Here is a 7,916-nt window from a genome sequence, read left to right as displayed (position 1 = left end):
CATCCTTGGACATAGCGCCAATGTTTTATCCCTAGTGGCAACAAGCACAACACAACCTTAGGGGTTTCGTCACTCCCCCAGGTGTCAATGCAGGCATGAACCCACTATCGAGCATAAGTACTCCCTCTTGGAGTTAAAAGTAAAAACTTGGCCAGAGCCTCTACTAGAAACGGAGAGCATGCAAGATCATAAACAACACATGTATAATAACTTGATAATTAACATGACATAGTATTCTCTATCCATCGGATCCCGACAAACACAACATATAGAATTACAGATAGATGATCTTGATCATGTTAGGCAGCTCACAAGATCCAACAATGATAGCACAATGAGGAGAAGACAACCATCTAGATACTGCTATGGACCCATAGTCCAGGGGTGAACTACTCACACATCACTCCGGAGGCGACCATGGCGGTGTAGAGTCCTCCGGGAGATGATTCCCCTCTCCGACAGGGTGCCGGAGGCGATCTCCTGGATCCCCCGAGATGGGATCGGCGGCGACGGCGTCTCGCAAGGTTTTCCGTATCGTGGCTCTCGGTACCGGGGGTTTCGTCACGGAGGCTATTTGTAGGCGGAAGGGTAGGTCAAGAGGCGGCACGAGGGCCCCACACCACGGGCCGCGCGGCCAAGGGGGCCGCGCCGCCCTAGGGTGTGGCCCCCTCGTGGCCCCTCTTCGTCTCTCCTTCGGACTTCTGGAAGCTTCGTGGAAAAATAGGCCCCTGGGCTTTGATTTCGTCCAATTCCGAAAATATTTCCTTACTAGGATTTCTGAAACCAAAAACAGCAGAAAACGACAGAATCGGCACTTCGGCATCTTGTTAATAGGTTAGTTCCAGAAAATGCACGAATATGACATAAAGTGTGCATAAAACATGTAGATAACATCAATAATGTGGCATGGAACATAAGAAATTATCGATACGTCGGAGACGTATCAGGCGGCGGCGGTCCAGGCGGCGGCGGAGGAGCAGGAGGCCCGGCCGGCGGCGGTCCAGGCGGCGGCGGAGGAGGAGGCCCAGGCGGCGGCGGCCCAGGCGGTGGCCCTGTGGGACAGCAGCCTGGCCGAGGCCCTCGAACGGCGCAGGCGGCAGGACGAGATGTCCGTTGGCCGCCGTGCGCGGCGCGCGGAGTGCGCGAAGCGCTCCCGCTTCGACGACGGCGCCAGCCCTTCCGGCGGCCAGTAGTAGGGCACGCGACTACGAGTAACCGAGGCCGGTGTAGGCCGCGCGACGGCGAGTAGGTACGGCCGTTGTAGTTTTAGGTTAACTCGACTAACCATCTCTGTAAAGATGGTCCTTTTGGCCAATCAATAGTAATGAAAAAATCTTTTTGCTTACCTAGTCACTGCCGACCGGGTCCGGATGTACCCAACGCGGACAGATTCTGCGACCGCCGAGCGTCCGCGGAGACGCAAACCTGGCGCATATTTGGGCCAGGTTTGCGTCTCCGCGGACGGCCCGGTCACTTTGCTCGCCCCGCTGGAGCAGGTCCCAGACGCATTTCCGGTCACGGCGGACGAAAACGATCGCTCAACGACTGTTTGCGTCGCGCCGCTGGAGATGTCCTTACAACTTTTTTTGCTAAACGACATCCCATGCATGCTCACATATCCTATTCCTGGAATCTATCCCATTCCACTCTACAACAAAACACAGGAATGTAACCAACCTATTATATTTTTCAGCTCAAACCAAACACGAGCATAAAATCAACCCATTCTGAAATAGAACCATAACATTACATTCTACTGGGTTCTCGAACCAAACACACCCTAACTGTCCACTGAAGTGGCATCAAAGCTTGGAAAGAATACTTCTTTGCAGTCGGTCCGGCCCTTGGGTATTGCAAGCTTCAGCAGATCAAAACCATTATGGCACCCATGTGATGATGATCCGATATGCTAGACGCGCTAGAGATCGACATGTATCCCAGCGGAGAATCTCGATCTATCCCGGCAGATTTCTCGAGAATCCTGACTTCAACACATTCAGAGTACGGCAGGGCAGAGAACCGTCTCATCGCCACTTGTTCGTCGCCAAAACATCGCCGTCAGATCAACCACAGCTTTATTCAAATATTCCCATAATCTTTACCTGATGTAACCGCACAGGGCTAGCCTGCAACCTGCATGCATTGACTGCACGCGTGCGCATGCACTCCGACCCTACGTACGTGCGGTTCGTGCATTTTGTTTTTCTCCAGAGTGTCAAACCGACCAGGCAGCGATGTCAAAACCGAGATGCTGGCGGTGGATGTTCTTCCAAACTGGTGGAAGCGTGGGATCTGATATGTCCGCCAATCTGATCTTGGTTCAAGACTTTGCTGTTTAAAGCATGAAAGATTTGATTCAAACTGCACATGTGTCTGAAGATGCATGCATCAGATCTTTGAACATATCATCCTAAAGAATCAAATGGGCAAAAGAAGGTTCAGCAAAACAAAGTTCTAAGCACATGGCACGGAGGCAACTGATGCTGAAAATCTGAAACGAAATGCAACATGCATATGCTACCCTGAAACGTATCCTTATCCGTTTTACAATTTATTTTTTATTTTCCCGAACGAAAGAAGGATACAGCCTTCAAACTTTGTTTGTGAACAGCACAGTAGACCATGAAGTGCGAAAAATAAACTTACTTTTTGTAAATATGTAAGAATAAATTATTCTAAAAATGTCATTATATATATTTACAGCTTACAAAAAAATCCAAACTATTTTCTACACATTTCTAGCTCAAATGTTTCGATGCCATGCAAAGTTTCAATCGCATATGTTGTTTCGTTTGAGAGAAGAAACAAGATAAGCTACTATGGATTAATTGAGATTCGTGTTCGAGCTAGAATGGAGCATGATGCAGGGATGAAGAATACAAATAGCTACACACGTGCTTAGATTTTTTTCTCTCTTCTAGCACTCCATTATCTTCCCTCGTCTTAGGTGATAATTAACGACCATACGCTAAACAAATTGATCGTGATGTTGAACACAAATAGGACATTATGAATAAACATCCAAGAACACACCATGCAGCAGGGACTAGGGAGTGTGCTTTACTTTCTATTAAGGAAATATATTAATATTAAGTATATACCATAGAGATCAAATCTCTACAACAACAAAACATCGAGAATAATCTAGACATCCAAAATACACACAACCAAAATGGAAAAACAACTTAAAAAGAAAGTGACCGCGCCGAAACTATCAGAGAGGCTCGCAACAACATAAACAAACCACCACTATTGACTACACATAGAGTGGGTTCTCCAAAACGATGCCTCACAAAAGGTAACAATGCACAATTGTTGTCGTTGCCATGGGATCGCAAAGGTCTGAACATGAGTTTCCAACTTTAAGAGGTCCGATCGACAGACAATGCCTTTAACAAGAAAACAACTATAGAGTCGTCATTGCTAGATACAATCAGTAGAAATTATACCTATTATTTTCACCTTGCAAGCTGAGACGTGGAGCTCAAAGAGCACCACCAAGAGCAGGGTCGGTTCTGGCCCTAGGCGACCATGGGCAGCGCCCATGGCACCGCATGGGAGGGGGCCCATCAGTGTGTCTCTCCTCTAGTCCTCTGTACCTTCCCGCAAGAAAATGAGTCTGGAAAAGGGCCAAAGACCCAACGCGATGGAATCACGAAAGGAAACGAGGCTATGGAGGAAAACAAACACATTCAAGCAATGAGACCAGGGAGGGGAACGGCCGAACGCGCCGGAAATCAATGAGGCCAGCGATCGACTCCAACCAAAGATTTGAGCGCCTCCGGCTCGCACTGTCACCCAGTCGCTGGATTCCTAGGCTTCCAGCTCGCCAATGCGCATATCGCCTTCTTCGATCCATCTCTCGTTACTGATTAGATAATTCTGCTTCACCTTATTTGTTTACCGATCAGAAATTTTGTGTTCCTAACTTCCTACCATCATGTGTAAATATTCAGAGAGATGTATTTAATTTCTTCATAATATTAGGTATCACAATGACGAAAGAGAAACATATGATCCATGATGGATCACAAAGAGGTGCTTTAAATACGTATTTCAAAGGCAAGAATATGATCCCAAACAAGATGATGATCAAAGTTGATGATTTGCAGCCTTTGCTCGGAATGGTAATGAGCAAGATCATTCTATCTTATCTATATATGATCTCAAAACATATTTTAGTGGCCTCTTTCGTCGCCTCGCCCAAGAGCCACGCGAAAGATAGTGCCGGCCCTGACCAAGAGCGAAGTCATATCGTCATCTCCACTTGACTACCTGCTGCAATTCGCTAATCATCCGACTCACATTTACCACGTGCCGGTTCGGCAACCGCATGCACAGAATGGTGAACGGTCTAAATGAAGCATCGGCCCCGTTACAAGCATGATTTCGTAGCCATAACTGAGAGCAGTTCAATGGACTAAGAATATATGAAAAAGTCTATTTTAAACCTTGAACTCGTAGTCCTTCGACGATCTGAACCCTGAACTCCAAATCCATGTCGTTTGTACCCTGAACTATATAATCCCGGTCTAAATCAAACCTTATACCTGTTTGGTAGACTGGGAAAAGAGTGATCCCGGCCGGGAATGTCTGCTGTCTCACTGAATAGATGGGTCCACATGTCATATTCATCTCTATTCCTATCAATCTCCCCCAAATCCAAAAAAAAAAGAACACGCAGTCCACACGGATCGACCTGCTGCATGGGGAGGGGAAGGGGGGCAACGTTCGACGATGGCCGGACTTGGGCGTTGATCCCGTCATCTACGGCCAGAGCTCGCAGTCCACCGCTTCTGCTTCGTTAGGCTTGGCAGGCTACTGCTCGCAGACCGACGACGGCGTTGCGTCGCAGCTGCTCGCACGCGGGGAATGAGGGTGTGGTGGCGCCAGTGTTGCTCGCCAACCGTCGCCGCTGCTCGGGCTCGGGAACGAGGGCGCTGCTCCTCCGGTGCTGCTCGCCATCCGCCTCGGCTGCTCGGGCTCGGCAACGAGTGCGCCGCTCCGCGTTTCTGCCTGCCGACCGCCGCCGCTGCTCCGCGTCCTGGCCCCCACGTGCTCCCGCTCCTGGAGCTCCGCCACGCCGGCGCAACCGTCTCCGCGGTCATTTTTTTAGCGAGAGGGCATCAGCGTTGGAAGTTGCCTGCTGTGTGGCGTTGTCAAGGATCTGAGCTGCATCCCCCTTACAGATTTTTTCGGAAGAAGATTCCCCTAAAAAATTGAGGAAGAAGATAAATATGACATGTGGGCTGATTTTGTCAGTGAGTGTAGCTGTTTATAATTATATTTTTCTTTTCTGAAAAGCAGGTGCAAGGTTTGATTTAGACCGGGATTGTATAGTTCAGGGTACAAACGACAAGGATTTAAAATTCAGGGTTCATATCGCCGAACCACTACAAATTCAAGGTTTAAAATAGACTTTTTCCAAGAATATAACAAGTTGTCAATGTGGTATCCCCATGCATCGATCAAGAATTCGTTCGTTCTTTTCCGACGGTACAAACGCACCATCAATTCCATCCATCGGTCAGGAACGGTAACGCGATCGAGGGGCACGGGCAAAAGCGGCCGAGGATGAGGTCGATGTCCGAGAGAGGAATCGTTTTGCTTGCCGGGTTGACAGGGAGGCATGCCTCAACACGGTCCTCCCTTTTAGCTCGGCCCTGACCGAACCAGATATATGCGCGCCTTTTGTTTGACCGTGGCATCAATCTGCACCAAGGAAGGAATGTACGTCCGTCGTCTTCCTCGGTTACGGCCGGATGGATAGACCATAGCGCGCGATGATGCCCAAGCTTTGGTTTGTTCCATGCATTATGGCACGCAAGTAGCTACGGCAGCAGTAGCTAGTCTTTTTGGAGGTCACTGATTGAGAGGAGAATCCTGATCCATAGAATCCGGTTGCAATGGATTTCCGCGTTTGGGTCGATCCATCGATCGTACGTCCTTGATGCACGCACGTACAGTCTCTTCGCAGAGTTTTTTTTTTTTTGAAAAATCAGACTATCTGACGAAAATAATACATCATTTGGTCCTATATTCGGCACCAACTAGGAGTTGAAATTGTGCAGCTCGATGGCAAGCATCTCGATCTGGTGCTAGAGGGATGCCACAGCCATGCTCTTTGGCGCCGGCTAGAGAAACAATCTCATGTCGAATTTCCTTGGCGTCGAGTAAAATTTTGTTTGCGCCAACCTGCAGAAATTCACTTCAATACTCGTTGGCACTGAAGTTAAGGGCCAGATTGCCTAATAGTTTTGCCGGGGGTCAGATGAGTCATTAATTTTGGTTAAGGGTCAGATTTGTCAACAAAGTACCATCGAGTGAGTGCCCTTTCCACTTTCGTTTTTACATCTTCAAAACGAATTACGAATACAAATGTTGTTGAAAACGAAAACGAATGTGAATCACACCTTATTCAAATATGGAAGCGGGTCGGGTGTTTTCTTTATTCAAAACTGATACACATATAATAAAATAGCAGACTAGTTTTACAACTAATCAACTGTAGAATGATAAAAAAGATAAATTTTAGTAGTTTTTAGTTCATTAACAGAGAACTAGAATTGACCACTTTATTTGTTCTTTTAGGTTTGTAATTAACATATAGGCCTAGGATTACTATAATCGGCTAACATAATTTTACTTAGATACGGATATATTCATTACCATTTTTCACATTCGCTTCAAAATTCAATACCACATTTGTATTTGTATTTGTGAAATGAATCCGAATGCTTACCCCTTCCATTTTCATGTTTGCCCGAATTTGAACATTTTCACATTAATCTTTAGTTTCAAATACAAATGTTGGATAATTTGGATTATCCACTATCAGTTTCCACCTCTAGCTAGGTTTATGTATGCACTGAGATACGGCACACTAATTAGTTTTTCACTATCCCACCACGTACGAGAGAAAGCTACTTTGAGTGGGGTTTGGAGAGCCTTCTCGTTGAGGTTGTGTGAAAAATGCAGCAAAGCTATGGACGGGAATGACCACTTGAAGGCAAGCGATATGTGGACACGACGATCACACTTCAAAAGCGGTAGTCGTTGGAGGCTTTTACGAGTCCCGTTTTTTCTTCGGTGCTATGCTCCTTTGTAGCATGTCAAACTTGAGGAATTGCACAGCACTTTCCTTGTGATAGCGTAGCATCTCTTGCGGGAAACGGGAAAACATCTAGGATTGATGAATGTGTCATGATATAGAAGGTTTAACACGATGATTTTCTGTCTGTCTACTACAACAAGCTCTATTACGATAAATTTTGCCTGAATTCGGTGATGTAGGATTGAGAACGGCGGCGCGCCTTCGGCTCGTGCTAGTATATATAGTCGTCGCTAGGTATCCAAGAACCTATTTGTAATTTTTATTATTTTTTTGGTTATTTATACTACATTTAATGGTTATTGATAGATTGGTGAAATTTTTGCAAAAATAAAGAATGTGTCGTGGTACTATGTGAGCACTGAGAAGTACTTAATGAGCATGGTTTAAGTTAATAATCCGTAACTTGGACCAGCAATGCCGCAAACAAAAGAAAAAATTGTGGAATTGACATTGACAGTGATCAGAGTGAGAATTATGCTGAGAACCAATCTAAGGTTGGGTGGTTAGGAGGGTGGTTGTACCCCCAGCCCACCAGAGTTCGAACTCTAGGTTTGACATCTGTATCATAAAGGCGGAATATTCATTCAGTGGGAGGCGACGTTTCCGTCGACAGCGAGGCGTCTGTGGTGCTTTCGTCAATTTCAAGATACAATCCGTCGGCTTAGTCTTTCGAAGGTGTTCATGGGGGTAGGGTGTGCGTGAGTGCGTTTATATGGGTGAGTGCATGCGCGTGTATGTAAACGTCTGCGTTTGTACCGTGTTTCTCAAAAAAAAAAGAGTGAGACTTATGCTATATACGCCG

Source organism: Lolium rigidum, chromosome 3, assembly GCF_022539505.1.
Source record: "Lolium rigidum isolate FL_2022 chromosome 3, APGP_CSIRO_Lrig_0.1, whole genome shotgun sequence".
Classification (NCBI taxonomy): domain Eukaryota; kingdom Viridiplantae; phylum Streptophyta; class Magnoliopsida; order Poales; family Poaceae; genus Lolium; species Lolium rigidum.
Note: the sequence above shows the minus strand (reverse complement) of the source record.